Raw genomic sequence first — 21,801 nt, forward strand, 5'->3', positions numbered from 1 at the left:
TAAGAAGGCTGGAGTCCAGGGAGTTGAATGCCTGAGTTTATTAGCGTATGTGTGTTTTTATTTTTCAATTGTTTGACTAATTGCTTTAAAACTTACTAAAAAGATTAATGTACAGTAGTGTCAGGCTCCCAGGCTCACTCAGACTGATCATCATTCCATACTAATTAGCTACTTCTTGTGATAGTAAACTAGCTAGTTTGCCCACTCGAGGCTCAGTTTATCTCCAAAATGGGTATTAATAATACAACAGAATTGTAGTGTCCAGCTAATGCAAATAAAACTCTTAGCCATGTGCCTTAAAGTGCTTAAAAACTGTTTGAGCCATTATAACCTATTACTGTTTTCCACCCCGCAACTCCTTTAGGGATTCTGTGAGACAAGAAAACAGTCATTTTCCCTTTAAAAATTCGAGTGGATCAGGAGTAAGCGCCCCTCACCTTTTCTAAATTTTCCAATCCCCACTTGGCATTTGATGCCCAAATTCTCTGATTGGACAATCGGCACCAATCGGAGGCTGAAGCGGGCGCTGTTTGGAGCGAAGCTCCGCCCCAGCGCAAGCCCTGCCCACCCCCGGCCTGGTCAGCGCCGTTGCTATGGGGACTGGTGGGCGGTGAAGGGGGGGAAAACCCCGGATGTTCGTTGGGGATTCAACATGGCGGCAGCGGTAGCCGCGGCTGTGGCGGCGCAAGAGAGCTGAAGGCGGCTCGAGGGCGCGGAACTCCGGGCCGACTAGATAGGCTGTGAGCGACTGCGGCGCCGAGCTGGTAGGTTAGGCGGTCTATCCAGGGGGTTCGGATATCTGGGCGCTGGCAGTGGGAGAGTGTTCACGCGGAAGGGGGCGGGACCGCCGGGGTCAAAGATTACTCTGGGAGGGAAGGGTCACGTCGGTAGGGTCGGGGGTCCACTCTGAGGGGAGGGAGGCGTAGAAGAGCTCTGTGGTCAAACTAGCGAAGGAGGCGTGGCGAAGAGGAGTGCAAAGTTTGAAATTTCAAGTAGGAGCAGGTTTCCAGGGGATCGGAACTGGTCTCAAAGTAAAAGGGACTCAAAGTTGGTGATTTGAGGGGAGGGTGCGTCTGCAAAGGTCAGAGGTCGCCACCACGAGGTTGGTGATTGGAAGTTTAAAGGCGGCAACCGGAGGAAGAGATGAATTGAGTTTTAGGTTGGGGGGAGTCTTAAGCGATCAAAGGTGGGGCGTGGCAAGAGGATACTGAGGTCAAAATCCGACAATTCAACGTTCTGAAGGGTCGACAGCTGAAACCCAAAGGGGCCATATTTCTGGGGAGGAGGGGCAGGGGCGTCTAGAAGAGTGTGCTTACTGGTGGTGGGAAAAGAGGAGCCCCCTTCCAGAAATGATGAAATAGCAAACACTCATAAAGCGCTGACCTTGTGCCAAGCCTTCTTCTCAAGGCGTCGCCGCTTTATATATATATATATATATACTCATTTAGTCCTCCCTACAACCTTGTAGAGTCAGCCTGTTATTAAGAAGTTAAGTGATTTGCCCAAGTTCAGCTAATGAGTAAATTGTGGGGCAGAGATTCCCATTCTGGAGCACTGGTCCAGAGTCTGTCTTCCGCTTCCTGCCTCAAAGAATCTTAATGTTGGTTAATGGTTAATGAGGGTTCTTGCTGCCCAGTGTCCTCTGTGCCTGGTCTTGTTTCACTCTACCCCAATTTTGTGCACTGAGTCCTAGAGATAAACCCACTCTGCAGACAGGAAAAAGCGAGGCTCAGAGAACTTCTGCAGAGGACAGAGGCAAATTCAAAATTGGGTCTGGATGATTCCAGAGCTCCTACCCCCAGCTGCCACATTGCTTCCCAGTAGGTCTGTTCCTGGAAGCAGGGCCAGCCCCAGCCGCTCCCTGGGCAGGAACAGAGTGTCTCTTTGGCCTCCCTGGAAGGGTGTGACCTGGGAGGGGTGGTTCCCGTGGGCCAGTGGGAGTGGGATGTTCGTGGGTGGCCCAGAGGCCAGTGAGTCTGATGGGCTTCTGGCAGGGGAGGCTGCCCCTGAGCAAACTTGGGTGTGCTCCGTTTTTAACCCCAAGCTTCTACTTTGATCTCCAGTGGCTCCCAACTCCTTTCCTGCTGCTCTCCTTCTGCCTCCCAAACTCTTCACCTCTACTTAAGCCTTCTTCCAGGGCTTTGACCTTCCTATCCCCTCGGTCCCCTCTCCCTCTCACTCACATGTCACTGTCACAGCCAGACCTGGACCACCCTGGCCCTCACTGCCGTCGCGTCCCCTGTGTCCCTCTCTTGGCTTCCCAGCCCTGCACTCTGTCCTGAGGTGCATGTTTGCTATTGTCTGCCTCCTCTGCTGTAATGTGGGTGCCCTCTGAGTATACTGCCTTGCTGCAGAGAATTCTGTGTCGATCGTGTGTGACTGTCAGGCACTGTGCTGGGTGCTGGGACTGCAGCAAGGGATGAGACCCATAGATCCTCAGCGAGTGTTGCTGGGAGAGTGCGGTACTTGGGCCTGCCGTGAGGCCTGTGTGCCTGGGGAAACCCCTCGAGGAAGCCCTTAAAAGTGAGTAGGAGGGACAGGGAGAGGCAGCCGGGTGGAAGGAGCTGTGTGTGCAGAGCCCCTGGGCATGCCTGGAGGCCAGGGACTTGTGTAGAAGTGGGACCTGGAGGCAGCATGTTGCCTGTGTGGTCAGGTTGACACCCTGAGAGGCTCAGCCTGGGGACAGTGGTAGAAAGGGAGAGGTGACAGACTGCTTGTCTGTGCCTCAGCTTCCTCCTCTGCAGAATGGGCATAGTGACAGTGGCTGCCCTGTAGAATCTCCATGAGGGCAGTACAGAGGGCTTGGTCCAAGGCCCGGCATATAGAAACGCTGTGTGAGCGTCAGTCTTGCTGCCACGGCAGCTGCCACCCCGGCAGGAAGGGCCTCTTTCCACTTGCCTCCTGGCTTCTCCACAGCTGCCCCGCCCCCACCTGCCCTGGCAGGGTCTGGGAGCTGGCGCACTGCCAGGGAACCGTGTGAGGCCGCCCAGGCTCTGAGTTTCACAGTGCCAGCTTGGCTCCCATATGGAGGTATAGGACTTTGCCACTGCAGATCCATGGTCAGATCACTGCCTTGTCACTTACCAGCTTGGGGCCTTGGTCAAGTGCTTTCTTATTTGCCAGTTTTGTTCCTTATGAACATAGTGAAAAAAAGCAGAACTTTAAATATCACAGGATACTGAGACATGCAGTGTGGGGGCCTGGGACAGAATCCATTGTGAATGTGGTTAAATAAAAGCCCAGGGGCTTCTCCCTTCTTCGCTCTTTGCTGCCTTCTATGCTGTCTCTCCTGACAGCCTGGAATTGACGGTCAGCATTGCCATAGCTTTTCCCCCCTTGAATGTATTCCCAAACAATGGAGCAGCAGTTCTCCACACCGGCTCCACGCTGCAGTCACCTAGAGAGCGCTAGAGTCTGCCGGGCCCAGCCTCCCCCTGGGAGTCAGACTCCCTCGGTCCAGGTGGGGCCAGCCTCGGAACTTTGGAAGCCCTGGGAAGGCTCTCACAGCCAGCCAGGGCCAACCACTGCCCTGTCGCAGTGCGTGGAAATGCTGTCGCTGTAAACATGGGTTTCTGTAGCTTGCTTCTTTTGCTCGCATTAAAGTTTGGCTGTTACTCCACATGAATATACTTAGGTCTAGGACAGGTCATTTGTTTTCTCTGTAGAGATTTTCTTTTTTAAACACTTCTTTTTTTGGGGGGGTGAGATTTTCTTTTTTGAGATTGTGTCGTACAGGAGTTACCTGTTCCCCTTTTGGTTGTCATTTTGGTGGTTTCCTGTTGGGACTATAATGGTGTTGTGATGAATGTTCTAGAATGTGCCTCCTTGTATACTGTGGCCAGAGTCTGTCTTGGGTAGCTGCTTCGCATCAGTAGTGCTGGGCCTCAAAGCTTTCCAGGATGCTGCAAGGCTGATCTCCAAAGTGGTTGTTCTTGTGTGCTTCTTAGCTGCAATCGAAGGTTCCCTCACTTCTTAATCTGCTTTGGACAGAGAGTGGCCCTGGCTGAAGGGATTTATTCTGCCTGAGGTGGTAGGCGTTAGGGACCCCACCCCACACCAGCACTGTAGAGATTCACATGACTACCTTCGCTGGGGCCTGACACCCACCAAGACCCACATTATCGGAGGACACAGCTGGCAAGGGCTTTGACCTTTACCCTCTAGGCACACAGGACAGTGACCACAGATTTGACTCGGCTCTCCTTGTTTCATGGACGCAGGTCTGACATTTGGAAAGGCCTGGACCGACTTCATTGAACCTCCTTAGGAAGAACAAAGGAGAGGGCCGGAGAGGTTTGAACATGGCCCTGATACACTCTGCCTGTGCTCGTTAGGCCTAGTGGTGACCAACACAGGCCCTGGCAGGCCACAAATCTGTCTCCAGACAACAACCCAGAGAGATCAGGGAATGGGGGAGGCCAGGGGCGGCAGGAATCCATGGGAAGCTCCTGAATCAGCCTGGGGCATCAACGAGGGCTTTCTGGCCAAAGGGACATCCAATTGGTGAGAAAGACACTCTCTGGCCAGTCCTAGAAAGGAGGTGAAAAAAATAAAACAGGTAGGGCAAGGACTCTGAGGTCCACAAAAGCATGGGGTTTTCCAAGACCACCTTAGCAGCTGGTGTGGCTGAGTGGGGCATGTGGTGCTGAGGGGAGGATGGAGAAGACAGAGCAGGGATAATGGACAGAGAGAGGTAAAGAGTGTGGGTTTTGGTCTTTGTATAGCAGGAAATCATAGTAGGCCTTGAGCAATGTTTGGTTTCCCTTTGTGAAGATTGCTGGGCTGCTGTGGGAGGGGCAAGATCATGGGGGCTGGCAACAGGGGGCCTGGGGAGGCCGCTGTGACAGTCTCTGCAGAAGAGGGTGGGTAGGATGCCAGTGATGGTCCTGTGTGCCAGCTGAGGTTGTATTTTACCTATATTTAACTCTTATGATCTTCACAACAGCCTGTGAATTAGGTGCTTATTTTGGGGGTTTTTGTTTGTTTGTTTTTTGGTATCAGGAATTGAACTTGGGTCCTTGCGCTTGCAAGGCAGGCCACCGAACCGCTGAGCTAAATCCCCGGCCCTGAATTAGGTACTTATTAATGCGCCCAGTTCCGAGGTAAGAAGAGGGAGACCCAGAGTTATGTGACTTGCACAAGGGCACACAGCAAGAAAATGACAGAAGTAGGATTTGAACCCTGGGCTTAGGGCTCCAGAGTCACTGCTCACCACTGCTGCCCTCCAGTGACTTGGTTTTTTACCCAGGCTTCTTTTTAAATAGAATCTCCCTGGGGACCTGTTGACTAGGGCAGTCTCTGGGCACCCCCACCCCAAGATCCCTGCACCCTCTGCCTTTTCTTTTGTGTGGCCTCACCCCTCCTTGGCCTGCTGGCCCGTGGCGAGCTAGATGAGCTAGACTTCCTGGCCAGACGCTGTCAGGGGTGTCCCCAGCAGCTGTTTCTCCTATCTCCCACAGATGCTGCCAGCAGGAAGCTGTCCCCTTCCAAGTCACTGCTAGGGAAATGAGACCTTTCCCGCCCCAGCCACTCATCCGGGGCCAGGGCTTATTGTCTGCCGGAAGGTTGAAGGGAGCCAAGGGAGGTCAGGAGGGGAACTCTCCCAGGTCTCAGGGGAGCCAGCTGTGGCAAAAGCGACAGAAACCTTCATTCATTGTGGCCTGTCTCTGGGCCCTCTGGTCCTAGCCTGCTCCTCCCCAGGGACCAGAGAGACAATGAAAACTTCCCTGCCAGCATAGTCTACACAGATCCCTTACCACCCCCGCACCTGGGAGCCCCCTGGAGAGAACAGGAGGCTCATCCACTGGCAGATGGGGTGTTTGCAGCTCTCCTGGGTGCTGAGGGAGGATTTAAGGGATCTTGCATGTAAAGCACTCAGCCCAGTGCTGGGTACGGTAAGCCCTGGGAGAGCTCTTGGTAAGCATGGAACTTAATGGCTTAACAGTTGCCATCCCCTGGCACCCTGTCCCTCAGGCTACTGGGCCTTTAGTGGAGCTGCGGTGACAGGCTCCTGACATTGCCTGCCTGGTGTGGCTGAGTGCGCCTAATAAGCACCATTGCCAGGCTCTGCACAGAGACCCTCAGGACCTGGTGCTATTGACCTCATTTCTCTTCCCCTGCGTTTTCATTTTAAGAAGACACATTTTTGCTGCATGTGTGTGGATCACCTAGTCCCCTACATAATCACTGAAAAACTGTGCACAGCCCAGAGGATCTAGAGCAATGAGGCAGTCCCTCCTCCAGCTGCCAGTGCCCTTCCCAGAGACAGAGCGGTGGTCCCCAGTTGTTTTTTCTCTCTGGCTGTGTTCCTGCAGGTGCACTCCCTCCCCTTTTGTTTTTACTCAGGTGGAACCAACTTCCATGGCTGTGTCCATCCTGCCTTTTGTATTTTCACATCAAAGTTCTGGGTCAGGGCAGAGCATCTCCTTGTCCTCCCATGTCCCATGGTGTGTGTGTGCCCTGCTGACCCTCTTCATGGCAGTCCAAGCCAGTCTTTCCCTGTTGTGAAGTGGGCTGCACCAGGTGTGAGCGCAGCTGGGGACACCTATGGAAGTGGGCTTGAGGTTCCGAGATGTGTGCCCCTTAGCTCTGCGAACTTGTTCCAGCCTGCCAGATGGTGCCAGTTTACACTCCCACTCCAGTGTCTGATGGCGCTGCACCCTGCCCATCTTGGACAGGGTAGAATGTGACATTGTGAGCTTTGCCAGTTGTCATCATTCTGATTTCAGTGAGTAAAGTGGAGCATATTTGGGTGGTTGAAAGCCATCTGAGTGTTCTTTTCTGAGAGTTGTGTATGACCATTTTCCTTTCCTTGAGTAGGGGAAATTGAGGCACAGAGCATAACCTCACAGCCAGCAAGTAATAGATCTAAGCTTTGAACCCAGGCCTTCCTGTTTCCATTCTGACGCTTTTAACCTGTACAGTGTAGAGGTGGAGGATATAGAGTGTGGAGCCAGCTTTGTCACTTACTAGCAGTTGTGTGACTCCAGACAAGTCACTGAACCTGTCTGTGCCTTGATGTCCTTATCTGTACAATGAGAATAATAATGGTTCCTCATTGTATGGTTGTTTTGAGGATATAAATTCATATGCAGCAAGCAGAATACATAGTGTCAGAGATCATTAGCTGCTGGCCTCAGTACTCAAAGTGTTATTTATTACTCTCAGTTATTAATATTGGCAGGCACTGTCCTAAGTGCTTTCCTTGAACTAACTTACGAGCCCCTCCCATCAGCCCCTGGGACATAGGTATCATTGTTATCTCCTTTTAATAGAGGAGGAAGTTCAGAACCTGGGAGACTTACCTGCCTGCAGTCATGAGCAAGCAAGATTTGGATTTGGACTCCAGAGGTCTTGGCTCCTAATTGCTGTGGCCCCTCCCTCTGCTACTCCCATAACTAGGAAGACCCTCCCTCCCTGCCAGGCCACGCCCCTCCCGTGTCCTCATTCCAGGAAGCCTGCAGTGGAGCTGCGAGGGGGAACCTTGGCAGGTGGGGGCACGGGCAAGGTCCTCACACAGAGAGCTCCCCTGCCAGTCCCTCCCTGGACCTGGCCCTGGCCCTGGAGACTCCTGATAAAGTAGCATTGTGCGTGGTTTCGACTTTGCTTCGTCAGTTGCAAGGTGCTTTCAGTACTCCCACGCAACAGAAAGTGGCCTGCCATTCTGACCAGAGGGAGGTGCCAAGGCCTCCCTCTCCTGTCCCCCAAAGTCAGCAGTCACAGATGGGCATGGGAGAAAATAGGACCCTGTGGGGTGCTGGACCCTCTGCAGACTCATCCCCCAGGTGAGGACCCCCTGCAGCCACCTGCAGGCAGCCCTTGTCCCTCTGTCCTGGGGGACCCCTCCTTCCTACTGCCCACAGGGCCTCTAGCCCTGTCAGCTCTTCCCCCAGTCTTCACAGTAGCCTGGCCCTGGGTTGATTCTGAAATGCTATGTGTATTTATGTGGTACATTTATGATTCTATTTCTTTATAAGAACTTGTAATAATTATCAAGTGTAATATGCCTGCTGAAAAGGACATAAAATGCACACATGAATTTAGCAAAGGATTGTAAAGTCAACAAACACTTCAACCCCACCTAGAGGAAAACAATACAACACCCTGGAGCCCTCCATCCTTCCTTGTTCCCTCCCGATTATGACCTCCATGGTGACCACTCTCCACTTGGTGGCCATCGGCTCCTTTCTCCCTGATAGCTTTTATCACTAGGTATGCTTCTTAGAGCTACAGAATGCCATTTGCCTGCCTTTGAACTTTACATAATGGAGTCTTCCAGGAACTAGTCTGTGTCTGTCTAGTGTTTTCATCCTGCGTTTGTGCAGTCCCTCTGGCTGGCTGCAGGTGTCCACACTTCCTGCATCCTTGGTGCTGTGTAGCATCTATTTCTTTAACTCCTGCTTTGCTGATGTGACTCTGCTCTTGTATAGGCATCTCCCGTGTCCCTTGCTGTGTCCCCGTTTGTCCAGGGATCATCCCAGGAGTGCATTGCTGAGCAGGGGCAGAGTGGACCCACTGAGCATGTTCCCAAAGTGGCAGAGCCGTGTGCACCCAGTTACTGTGGCTAAGTCTGCAGTATTATACATCCTCAGCAGCACCGGTGCTGTCAGCCTCCTGAGTGCTGGGATTGTAGGCTCATTTCTATTCTCTTCTGCAAAAGCAGTATGTTGGCTATCACTGGGACAGATCCCTCCCATTGTCTTCTCTGCCCCTGTGCATTCCAGCTCTCACCCTTTGGGTGATGAGGAGTCACATGCTTAGTCCTTGCTGGGTCTGTGCTGGGGTCCAAGTTGGGGTGGGGGAGACCCAAACATCAGCAGCCTGTTCTGAGCTCCATCCAGTAGGGCACACAGACCTTAACCGAGGAGTGACACAGAGACAAGGAAGGGAAACAAGACGTTGACTCCAAGCCCCAATCTTTCCCCAGGATCCTGTCTTAGTAATGGGCGTCCCTTCCTCTTGCTTAAGCGCCAAACTTGGCCTTGTCCTGACTCCTCCTGTGTGCTCCTCTGTAGTGCAGACCTCAAACACCTGTTGCTGTCCTTGCTGACTACTTGGTGCCCAGCAATTTTGTTGTGACTCCTTAGTCAGGCCACCTTCCTCTCCTGTCACACATGTAGTCTATATCTGTCTCACTTTTTCTGGGACATTCCAGGCTAGGTCCTGCCTCAGGGCCTTTGTTGTTGTTGCTTCCTCTGCTGGCATCACTGCCCATCCCTCCATTCAGGGAAGTCACTGCTGATTGTCCTCTGCCCTGCAGGTCCCTACCCTCCCATCCCACAGCCTCCCTGTGATACTAGAGCTACTTACAGTACATGGTGTTTTGCTGGGCTCTTAGTTTACGGTGCTTCCCTCCCGTGGCATAGCTTCATGGAGGTGGGGTAGGAGTAGGAGGAAGGGGTGGTCACCATGACCCTCGCTCTGTTCCCAAGGTCTGGTAGTCTCTTCAGCATTCACTGACTATGACAGCTAAGGGTCATTGCCACAGTGCCAGTGGGGAACCCACAGTGGGCAGAGGCAGGCAGGCTTTCCTGAGAAAGAAATGTGAAGGATGAGTTGGCTTAGCTAGCTAAGGTGGAGGAGGGAATAGAGGATATAGGTAGCTGGGGTCCAGAACAGACTCATATGGAAGTCCTCAGGCAGGAGAGGATAAGGGGCCTTTGAGGAATTGAACACTGAGGGTCAGGCCTCAGTTGGTCTGGATTCTAATCTTGACATCTGTTCCAGGTGCCACGAGCCTCAGTACCTTCCTGTCTAGACTGAGGCTTGTCAGCTGGTCTAGGGCAGCCCTAGAGTTCTGTTCCTCTGTTTATCCATGGCGCCTGGTGTATAAATATAAAGGGGATTGTTTATTTTTTTCCAACAAAGACATGCTGGCCTTCTGTGACCTCCAGGAGGACACGGAGTGGATAAACAGACCCGGGTGCTGCCCAGTGGAGCCTGTCTCCTGGCCTTCACTGTCTCGGGCTCACCTGGTTGGAGGCTAAAGGTCTCAGGTGACACTGGGCACGGGGCGTCCTCTTGAGTCTGATTAGTAGGGAGGGCTAATTGAGATGTGCGCTTCGGCCCTGTGCCCTGCACAGTGCTCCCAGGCTGCAGCCCAGCCCTTCCTGGAGCCTCATCTGACCCATTTCCCACATGTGGAGGTAAACATGGCACAAGGGTGTCTGTGGTTCGTCCCGCAGGCTGTTGCCGAGCAGTGCTGTGGTCTCCTCACATGGCAGTGACGTTTCCCTGGGCCAGCAAGCAGCTTCTCTGGGTTCTTTGAAACTCCTTCACCCAAGGGGCTGAGTCAGGTCACTTGCATGAGTTTCCTTTACACTCTCTGCCCTTTTTTGATTTTTTATTTCTGAGTTAAATCCTGGATTCCAAGAGAAAGCCTTTGCTTCTAAGGCAGCACATTTACTTTCCAAGGTGGCTTGTCTTTTCACTTCTATATTGTGTCCTTTGATGGACAGAAGAGCTTAATTTTACCCATTTGTCATTCATTTTGCTAATAGCTTGGCTTTTCCTGTCTAGCTTTTATTGTTGGTGTGCATGGGTCTGTGGATGAGGTTGTATCTGTAGCGTATTTCCCACATGCACCCCATCACCCAGGCACCAGTGATGGAAACAGGCTGACCTTCCCCATCCTTCCCTTAACACACAGCACATATCTGAGGCCTAAGCAGGGCTGTCTCTGGGCACCCTCTTCATTTCAAGGGCTCTTTGCTCCCATCAGTACCACGGTGTTCTATTTTTTTAGTCTCTTAAGTCTTGATTGCAATGAGTGCTAGCCCTCCTGCTGTTCTCCTTACAGAGTGTCTTGGCTGTTCTTGAGAAGCAGTTTGTCAGTCAGTGTCTGTACACACATGCATGCACTGACACCACCCCTAGGCTCCCAATCCATGAACATAGTATGCCTCCCTACTGACTTGTCTTCCTCAGTGCCCTTCAGTGAAATGTCCACCCAGCTCCCACTGGATTTATTCTGGGGTGCTTCATTACACAGCTGGTGTCTATGCTCTCCACTGCCACCAGGCGTCTGGCTCCCCACATTTGGTCTTGTAGAGAGAGGACTGTACAACAGGGGTAGGGGTGCACCCCCCATTTCCTACCTTTTTCCTGGCATTGCCCTTAGGCCCTGGTAGAGGATGGGCAGGGTGCCCAGAGAGGAGGCTGTAATTTTCCTGAATGATTTCAAGGGCTAATTAAAGGTTTTCCTTGACTAATCAACTTATGGTTTAATTATCAAAGAACAGGCTCAGGGATGTGGGAAGCAGCCCTTTGGGGTCTCCCAAAAGTGTGGTGGGAAGGAACCAGGGCCCAGCCCTACCTTATAAGGGCGGCAGGAGCTGGGTATACCCTAGCACACTCTAGCAGGTCAGCAAAGTCACCATCCTTTCGAGAGAGAGACAGAGGTGGAGAATAGAAGGTGAATTTGATGTTAGAGTAGAGCCCTCCCTGCCGCAGATGCTTCCCTGGCTCCCACTGCCAGGGAAGGGGGCCGGGTCTCAGGCCCCCCCATGGCCTGGGCCACCCTCTTAAGCCCCTTCACACTGGCCTGCCGCTCCTCAGCCTGACTGACTGCTGCTTAGCACTCATGTGGCATTTCCTCATGTGTCCTCTAGGGAGCCATTCAGGTGCCCTCCTGCCTGGCTGGGGATCAGGATTGCTGCCCCGTGCTGGCCGGCTGGCAGTCATAGTTGCACTGCCACTGTCTTTCTGTTCACTCTGATGAGTGCACTCAGGGATGCCAGGCCCTGTGATTGAGGGCCTCTGAGGGAATAAGGGGTTCCAGAGCAGAACTCCAAGGAGAAGGCTGGGAGCAAGGGGATGCAGATTGGGGAGAAGGAGCGGGAGTGGTGGCTGAGGCCTTCCCAGGGGAGATGGTGGGCTGACCTGGTATAGGCTCCTGAGGGGCTGTGAAGGGGGAAGGGGCCTGGAGATTGCTGTACCAGGCTTGGCTTCATTCCTTGCATTCCAACAGGCCCAAGACTCCTGGTGGCTCTAGGAGGGTGGGCCTTTGGACACTGCCCCTGCTCCTGCCCTCCTCTCTCCCTCTCTTACCTTATCAGCCTGCCTCACTTGGCCACCCCCACCCCAGGGTCTATGGCCTGGATCTGCAGGGCCTCACCCCCTGCAGTCAGGGCTGCACACAGAGCCACGCCCTGGGCCCAAGCGCAGATCATCTGAATCCCAGTCTCTGGCCATGGGGCCTGGATGTGGGGTTCTTAAAGCTTCTTCAAGCAAGTGGGATGAGAGCTGCTGACCGAAGAAATGATGGCAGACTTATATTAGCTTTTGTGACCTTCCTGGCACTTTTCTAGGCTTTTGACATGGAGTGATTAAGTCATGGCATACTCTAGGGAAATATAACCCCCAAGTTAGAGATAAGGCAGAGAGGCCCAGAGCAAGGCTTCTGTTCTTGCTGCTGTGGCTGTTGCCATTGCCTTTTGTTTCCATCCCTGGGCTGGCCAGGTGTTTGGAAAGCTGTCTGTAACCCCCACCCCCACCCCACTCTGTTTCTCTGCCTCTTGTTTCCCTCTCCTCTTGTGGTGCTAGAGATTGAGGATCTTTGCACTGAACTACATACCCAAACCCAGCCCCCACCCTTTTTTATTTTTTACTTTGAGACAAGGTCTTGCCAAGTCACCGAGTGGTCCAGGCTGAACTCAAATTCACCATCCTCTTTTCTCAGCCTCCTAGAGTGCTGGAATTCCAAGTGTGTGGTACCACACTTGGCATCTGTCTTGCATTTGTTTTCCTTGTCACCTGGCAAAAGCTTCTCAGGCTTCTGTGTTTGGAGACAGGATCCAGCAGAAGCTGGCCAGGGGGAGATGGCTTCTGCTGGCCTGGGGCATCCTTCTGATGGGAAGGATGCTGATGTCACCAAGATGCCTCCCTTGCTGCTCCTGACACCTGGAGTTTGAGGGAGCAGGAGGGGAGAGCACACTTGGGGCTGATGGTTGGGAGGTCACTGGGGCATTTGTGCAACTCAGCAAGGGAGGACACCGCCCCCCTCATGGGCCCCAGAATCTGGTCATCTGCTTCTCCTTATCCTTTCCAGCTTGTGTGGGGTCAGACTACCTGCTGGCCCATACTTGAGTTTCAAGAAAGGCTTGTGCTAAAGATGTGAATATTGCATTGCAAGAGCCTTTATTGTTTTATATGGATCCGAGGAGTGATAACTAGTGCTCCCGCCCAGCTTACTGAGAGGTGAGGGCTGAGGTTGCACTTGTCTTCTCTCTCCTGGGCCCTCTTTGAGGAAGGCTGGGGTCCAGCTCCAACACAGCTTCCTCTCTGACCTCAGGCAAAGCCCTGAGCCTCAGATGTCCCTGAGTTCCCACATTTAGAGCAGGAGGGCAGTGACTCGCTGCCTGCCGGGTTGCTGGAAGATGAAGTGAGTCAGCGTGTTTGCACAGCTCAGAACAGGCTACTGTCATCACATCATTATGGTCCCTATTACTGTTATTACCATTACAGTTATTAGAGAGGCAGGGTGCAGGCTTGGATCTGGTAGTTAGGATTCACAGTTTGAGAGATCCAGCATTCCTTACTCTATGATTAAGGTCACATTTCCTCTTATAAACTCTGTGTGTGCGTGTGTATGTGTGTGTGTGTGTGTGTGTGTTGCGCGCGCACGCACACACAGTACTGGGGGTTGGTTTTATTTTGAGACAGGGTTTGGCTAATTTGCCAGGCTGGCCTTGAACTTGCAATCCTCGTGCCTCAGCTTCCCCAGTAGCTGGAACACTTTTGTGCGTGGCAGTATTCACACAGACTCAAAAGAATGGTCTCTGTTCCTCCCCAGGTCCTTGTCCCTAGCTTTGCAGGTCCCAGTCAGGATCAGGCTCGACAAAGCCTGTCTCCCCAGCCCCTACCTCCCTGACTACTTCCAGGCAAATACCGAACTTCATGTACTTTAGCCAGGAATATTTCAGATTTGTCTGTAAAGAAGAATTCCTTAATGTCCTCATATTTCATGATTGTTTTAAAGTCTTTGTATCTTTTTTGTGTGATATAGGTTCAGACAAGGTGTGCACTTGACACATGGTTGAAAGGCCTCTTATGTCTTCCATCTCTGGGATTGCATTTCTGTGTTTTACCTGTGGAGGAGCTGGACCCTTGGTCCCAAGACAGTTTCCCACAGTCTGGATCCTGCTCCTCCATGCTCATGGTGTCATTTCCTGAGTTCCTCTGTCCTCTGTGCTGCCTACAGGCTGGGACTTAGGTCTGAAAAGAAAATTAAAAAAATAAAAATTTACAAAAATAAAGTAAGCTGTATATGGTGGTACAAACCTGTAACCCCAGCAGTCCAGGAGGCTGAAGCAGAAACATCACCAGCTCAAGGCCAGCCTAGGCAACTTAGAGAGACACTGTCTCAGAACAAAAATGTATATAACGTTCTGGGGATGTAGCAGCTCAGTGGAAGAACACTTGCCTAGCATGCACAAAATCCTGGGTTCTGTTCCAAGTACTGCAAATAAATAAATAGATGTGAATGGATTAAAAAAAAAACAAACTTTAGCATCCCTCCCAGGAAGACTAGTACCAGGATACAGGAGAAATGGGGCAAGAGGGTCTGAAACTACACTGGGACCTGAGTGTGCCAGCCCCAGCTTCCTGTAGACACCTGTCACTGACAAGTGGCCTTGGGGCCCTTGCTTTGCTAGAGCTGCAGTCCCCAGTGGAGAGCCACCCTCTCTGTGGTGTGGTGGTCAGCTTTGGGGCAGAGTAGATTCCTGCCAAGCCCCACCCCTTTCCAGCTGTGCCACTGGGCAGCGTTCCCAGTCTCTCTGCTTCTTCCTCCTCTGTAGCAGGCTGGTGACTGCATGTCCCTTGGAGGGCTATGGTGAAGACCGTTGTGCTTAGGGAGTGGCTTTTACTCTTCTGGGTTTGGGGACAGATCCCTTTGACCTCAGCTGCTCCCCTTCCTCCCTCTTAGCCTCACAGGTGCTGTCCTCCCCTAGGCCTTCTCAGTGACTGTTGCCTCCACCCTGAATGCTTGTGCCAACCCCCACATAGGTCCCTTGGTCTCTCTGATCTCTGCATATTTGCCATCCCTTCAGGTACCTCCTCACCCTCACCCTCTGATAAAGCACCTGTCATCCTCTGCCCACTCTCCCACTTATTTATATGTGTGTGGTTCTGTGTCCCCCACTAGTGTCAGCTATAGGAGGGAAGGGCCTCTGTCTTGTTGTCACATCCCACTGTCTAGAATAGTGCTTGTGACCCAGTAAGTGCATGATAAAGGGTTTTGATGCTTGGGTGAGTGAGAGAATGGTCGTATCAGACCTGCTCGGGACCCTGGCTCAGATAAACACTGTGTGCCCTTGGCTTGACACCTCCCTGTCTGAACTGCACTGTCCTCCTCTGCAAAATGGAGCACTAACAGCTCCTGCCCAGCTCTCTTGTTTTGCTCTAGCATGACACCTGCACATAACACTTTGTGACTGGCCTCGCTGCTGTGCTGCAGTCTCCAGCATGGGGCACAGATGAGCCAACAAGAAAGCACTTTCCTTCTACCCTGTGTGGCCAGCTGTGGTGCCATGGGCGTGCCAGGGCCAGGACTCTTTGGACTGCTGTTTTGAAGGCTAGACAGCCTTCCTTGGTGTGTTAGGAGCAGGAATGAGGGTGCCCAGTATGCAGAGAGGCCTGGGTGTTGTGGCCACAGCCTAAGAGTTCAAGGGCTGGATATGTCCAGGCCTTTGTCTTCCTTGAAGGAAAAAGGCCAAGAGCTCAAGGGACCAAGGTGACTGCTGTGATTGTGGTAGCAGTTACAGCCTTGGGAAGGGAGGGGACAGAAACTGAGAGGGAGAGACAGAGTATTGGCAGGCGTGTGCAGACACAGAGAAAGCTCCCAAGGGTGGGGCTCCTGCTCCCTGGTTTTCTTGTGTGGTAGCGTAAACCCTGGTGTGTGTGAAAAGTGCAGAAAACCTCCATGTTCAGTTTCATAAACAATTATCAAGAAAATGTCCCTGAAGCTGCCATCCAGAGTGAGAAGGCAGGCATTAACAACCCTGAAAGCCCCTCCTCCATGAACTCTTTGCAGTACTATCAAATATATTCAGCCTCTTTTCCTCCTTTTCATCCTTGCTTCTTTTTTGGTGAATTATGAAAGATTTCAGACACCCTAAGGGAACAGAGAATCAATGGCTGAAGCCCGTGGGCCCACTGCCAAGCTGAGTCAAAGCCAATGTGCTTACCGTCCCCAGGGACTGTCCCAGGTGCCTGAGTCTTCCTGGTCCCTGCCTGCTCCCTGAGCAGCACCAGTATCATTGTCTAGGTTTAAAACTACATGGGAAAAGTTTGAGGTTGGTAGTACTGGGCTGCAGCTTGCTCTCAATATTTTGCTCTTGAGATTTCTCTGGGTGAGTAAAGGAAGCCCTGTGCCAAGAATGCTTCACAGTGGGGGGTCAGAGGTGCCCCAAGCCCAATGAAAGCAGTTATGCAGAGGAATGGAGATGGGCTCTTCCTGTCCACAGAGAGCATACAGGCTCCAGGTGGGCAGATGAGACTCACATTAGGGCCGAAACACCTATACAGCATACAGGGCTTTGGTGCCGCCCAGGTCTGCTTGCAGGGTAGGGATGGATTGAGAGCTGGAGACAAGAGTGTCTTTGTCTCATTCTGGGCACATATCACCTTTTAAGGGGAGACCCTCTGGGTGGAGATTACTGTCAAAGGCTGTAGATCATCCCTTTTGGCTTTGCCACCTGGCTCTGCTACCTACTAGGTACAAGGGTAGGTACAGATTACAGGGCTGGGTGACCTTGGATATGTAGTAACTCCCACCCCTCTTCTGTTGATCTCAGTTTCTCTACTTTGGAAACTGGTGGTATAGGGTTATTTCATTCATGTAAAGTACTACTGAGAGGCCAGATATGGTGGTGTATACCTATAATCCCAGCACTCAAGACGCTGAGACAGGAAGATCACTGTGCGTTTGAGGCCAGTCTGAACTGCATAGTGAGACCCTGTCTCAAAAAGCAAACAAACAAAAAAATAAAGTACTCGTAAGAGCTGGCGTGTAAATCTGTCAGTGTTAGCTGTCAGCAGTATTGTCATTATTGCCATTCATTCATTCATTTATTGGCTGTCCACTGTATCTTCTGTGAAACCAACCCTGGCAGCCCCCACCCTGACAAGTTGGTGTCTTGTCAAGCCAAGGCCCTGCTGTCATGGAACTTGTAGTCCAGGGTGGGAGGCAGACAGTGCATGAGGCAGTGACAGGCCGGAGTGACAGCTGTGTTGAAGGAAGCCCAGAGGACTGTGGGAGGCCCTGCCTCTAGCCTAGAAGATCAGGGAAAGCTTCCTTGAGGAGGAAAGGCCTGGTAGAGGATCAGGAGATAGTTTCTGGAAGGATGGTTCAAGGAAGCAAACAGCACGTTCAAAGGCTAACGTATGAGAAAGGGTCTGGCATTGTTAACAATTTTTGTTTGTGTTTTATTTTTTGAGATAGGGTTTTGCTATGTAGTTTAGGCTGGGCTTAACCTCATTGTAGTCCAGGCTTACCTTGAGCTCAATGCAATCCTCTCCTGCCTCAGCCTTCTGAGTGCTGGGATTACAGGTGTGCCACTATGCCCAGCTTTTAAATTATTAATACTTTAAGTAAAAGTTTTAAGATAATTATAGATGCACATGAAGTTGTAAGAAGCACACAGGAGATATCTGGTGCATCGTTTACCCACTTTCCTCAGTGGTAATGTCATGCGAAACCATGTGTCCGAGAGCACAGCCAAGATGTTGACCCCGCTGCGATCAAGACACAGAACGTTCCATCGTAAGCCTGCTTCCGCGCCCTACCCTCAGCAGACACCACCACCCCACCTTTCCCCAGGTTTATACTTCTGTTGTTTCAACAGTGTCGTGGAGGTGGGGTCATGCCATGTGCAGCCTTTTGGAGGCGGCTGTGCTCAAGCAACACAAGTGTCTGGAGACTCAGGCACATAGCTGTGTGCATCAGGGGTTCACCCCTCTTTGTGGCTGGGTGGTGCTCCACAGTGTGTTTAATCATCCACCCAGTGAAGGACATCTGCTTGTTTCTAGCTTTTTAGCTAATATGAAAAAAGCTGCTACAAACATTCGCACACAGCTTTTTGTGTAAATTTTGTTTCTCTGGGACGAGTACTCAAAAGTGTAGTTGCCAGGCAGGATGGTGGTTGCATGTTTTAAGAAAGTCTCCAGACTGTTCTCCAGAATGGCTGTACCACTTCAAATTCCCACCAGCAATGTGTGAGCGATCCTGTTTGTCTGCAGCCTCACCAGCATTTGATATCATTGCTGTTTTTTATTTTAACTCTTCTAATAAGTGTGCGGTGATATCTCATTATGGTTTTTATGTGCATCTCTTAAAGGCTAATGATGTTGAACATACTGTCATGTGCTTATCTGCCATCTGTGTCTCTGGTGGAATGTCTCAACTCTTCTGCTCTTTTCCTTACTAGATTATTTGGTTTTGTACTGTTGAGTTCTGAGAGTGCTTTATCTATCCTAGATGCTAGTTCTTGGTCATATATGTGATTTGCAAATGTTTCTCCAAGTCTGACTGGTCTATTACAAACTTCTTCACATAGACTTTTGCAGAGCAAAAGTTTTTAATTTTGATTAATTCATTTTATTAATTTTTCCTGTTATGGGTCATGGTTTTGATGTCAAGTATAAGAAACCTGTGTCTTGCGCTAGCTCCTGATTTTTTTTCTAAAATATTTAAAGTTTTACATTTTCAGTTTGAGGTCATGATCAATTTTATGAGTTAATTGTGCAAAGTGTGAAGGTTTAGATCGAGGTTCTTTTTTGTTGTTTCATATGAATGTCCAGGTAGACCTGCACCATTTATTGAAAATGCTATTCTTTTCCCACTGATTTTCTTATGCTTCTTTGTTAAGAATTAGTCACTACAAGGAGATGCCACTTCACATCTATCCAAATCAAAATAGCATTAAGCGTTGGGAGGCTGTGGGTAGCCCTCTGCATTTCTGGTGGGATCGTAAAACAGTGTAGTTGGTGGGAAACAGTGTGATGGTTTCTCAAAAAGGCATAGAATCACCACATGACCCAGCAATTTCACTCGCAGGTGTACATCCAGAAGAAGTGAAAACAGGGACTTGAACAGGTATCTGTACACCCAAGTTCAAAGCAGAATTATTCACAGCAGCCAGAAGGTAAAAATGACTCAGAGTCCATCAGTGGATGAAAGGAGAGGCGAAATGTGGCACATGTGCACAGTGGAGTATTATTCAGCAGTAAAGAGGAATGGCATTTCAAAAGGTGCTGTCATGTAACAGCCGGGCCTTGAAGACATTATGCTTAGTGAAATAAGGTAATCATGGAAGACAAATATTGTATGATTCTACTTGTACGAGGGGCCTAAAATAGGCAGATTCAAAGGGACAAAAAGTAGAAGAGAGGTTCCCTTGGGCTCAGGGGACAGAGGAAGAGGAAGCAGTTACTTTTTATTGGGTACAGAGTTTTTGTTGGGAATGATAAAAAGGTTTGGCTATAGGTGGTAATGATGGTAATACAACATTGTGATTATATTTAAAGCCACTAAAACACAAATGGTTGAAGTAATAACTGTTGTATATATTTTACCACAATAAAAGTAATTTAAGTTTTAAAACACAGTGAGGTACCTGGGTGTAAGTCGGTTTCTAGGTTCTCTGTGCCGTTCTGCTGGTCTGTGCTTGTCCCTCAGTGTGGGATGACTGCATTTACGTGGTAGGCCTTAGTGTTGGATAGAGAGATTCCTCCCACTTTATTCCCTTTTTCCCTGAGGTGAGCTCCTCTCGGGCCTGGGCCTGGCGTATCTTAAACCCTCCCAGGACCCCTCCCCCCTTATGTGCAGGATGGCACTGTGGTTTGAGCAGTTTCATCTTTGCCATGTCCCCTGTCCTTAGCCCCAGTTTCTGACCCATGCTGTTCTTTCTTGGACACAGAGGTGTGGCTGTCCCCATCTCTGCTCCCACTGTCCTGGCCACCATCCGCAGATACCAGGGCCAGCACTGCCACCTTATCTCTCACCCCCACACCCACTCAGGACCCCTTGGTCCCATCCTCTAGCAGGCAGCCAAAGTCTCAGCAGTGTCCACTGCAGGCTCCTGGCCCTCCTGTGGCCTGCCTCACCAAACCTGTCCTTAGTCCCTACATCGAGCCTGTGTCAGCTGGAATTTCATTTCTCATTTGTTGACACTTGAGTGTAAGCCCCATGGAGCAGGGACCACGCTGTGCCTTGCCCAGGCTGGGCAGCGTGCGGTGGACATGCGTTGGATTTTGCAGGGGATCCAGGAGTGTAAGGAGGTTGCACACGTCTGGAACAGGTGACTGAGGGAAGAAGAGTGTGAAGAAATGAGGGCAGAGGTACACATGGCTTGGGGATCCTGGTGAGGAAATGGCTTTAGCTGTGTGGCCTGAGGTGTGTTTTCAGTAGAGAGGGCCATAGTCAGATTAGGTTTACAAAGGTTTTCCTGACCTACCAGAGGCTTTGAATAGACACTTAGCAGAAGAGGACATGCTGATGGCTTTTATGCTCTGAAAGTGTGCTCAACCTAGTAAGTAGAAAATGCAAATGAAAACCAGGCTGAGGGGGGCCAGACTGCTCCTGTATGGCAGAGGTTTGGGGAATTGGTGGCACCCTGTGGTGCGAGGCAGCAGAAGGACAAGAGGACAGGCTGTCCTCACAGGGCTGAGTGGGGCAACCCTCATGCAGAGCTTGGCAGTCCCACTTCCAGGAATTTACTCGCCTGCACGTGGTTAGTACCACTGTGCTGTTTGCAAGAGCAAAAGACAGATCCACTGGCGGGGCCCCGTGGGGTGGGCTCCAGGCATCACGGCCCTTCCGCAGGCTACAGCAGCAGCCGGCACCTTGCCAAGAACAAGGATCAGGAAGATCACCAAGGCATACGTTCATACATAATCTTTCCTTTAAAGTCCTGATTTCAAATTGTTAGGATTCGACAGTAACACAGATAGATGGCATAACCAGTTACTATTAAGGAAAAACCCATGTGACCTCCTCCAGATGAAGGAACAGATCGTACCTGCCTCCCTCTGCACTCCGAAAGTGCTCAGTCCTCTGCTCTTTGCTCCCCAGACAGGAGCCGCTCTTCTGACCTGGGGGCATCCCTTCCTTGCCTTCCTCTACATCATCACTAAAGTACAATAAGAAATAATTTAATTTTTAAAACCCACTTAGGTCCATTTGCGTGGCTCTGTACTTTATCTGAACAGAATCTTGGGACACATTGCTTTATGTTTTGCTGCTTCTGGTTAGCATCGTTTTTTTACATTCACCCTCATGCAGTGTAAGTCGTTCGTCTTTTCCCCTCCATGTGCCATCCAGGGAGCCAGTAGGTCACAGCACACTTGCCGTCTCCTGCGGATGAGCCCGTCTTATTTCTGGTCACCAGCAGATCCAGACTGTGCTGCCTGCCGTGAATGCATGGGGCCCACGTTTTGCTTGTGTTTGTACCCAGGAGAGCACTTGCTGGGTCCCCAGTGTGTGGCTTCCACTCAGCAGGGTGCTGCCAAACTCCTCCTGAGGGCCAGGTGCATGGGAGAAGAGTAGGGTGCAGAAGAGTGTGGCGTGCTGTCATTTGTCTTATTTTTGAGAGCCATCTTGCTGCTGTTTACCCTGTGGCACCTTTTGGCTTTGAAGCTTTATGCCTGTGTTACAGATCGAGGCAGAGAAATGGAAAGGAAAGGAGTAGCTGAGCGCCAGTGTTGCAGACTATAAGTAGTTGAGAATCACCAAGCTCAGCTTTCCTTGGGACCTATTTTCCTGTCACTGGCCAGAGCTGCCCAATCTCAACCCCCCCCCCC

The 21,801-nt window shown here is 51.0% G+C and overlaps 1 protein-coding gene across 3 annotated transcripts in view; it reads left to right on the forward strand.

Moving 5' to 3' along the window:
* The first annotated feature begins 580 nt into the window (after positions 1 to 580).
* Positions 581 to 21,801, forward strand: part of Pak4 (p21 (RAC1) activated kinase 4) — a 40,126-nt gene continuing 18,905 nt past the window's right edge. For 2 of the 3 annotated variants that reach the window (XM_010632863.3, XM_033765779.1), the window contains exon 1: positions 581 to 764. The gene's annotated coding sequence lies outside the window, so the exon portion shown is untranslated. The remainder of the gene's footprint in view (positions 765 to 21,801) is intronic. The other variant, XM_010632860.3, reaches the window with a different exon arrangement.

Source organism: Fukomys damarensis, unplaced genomic scaffold (genome assembly GCF_012274545.1).
Source record: "Fukomys damarensis isolate Sample0158 unplaced genomic scaffold, DMR_v1.0_HiC HiC_scaffold_19, whole genome shotgun sequence".
In the NCBI taxonomy this organism is placed as follows: domain Eukaryota; kingdom Metazoa; phylum Chordata; class Mammalia; order Rodentia; family Bathyergidae; genus Fukomys; species Fukomys damarensis.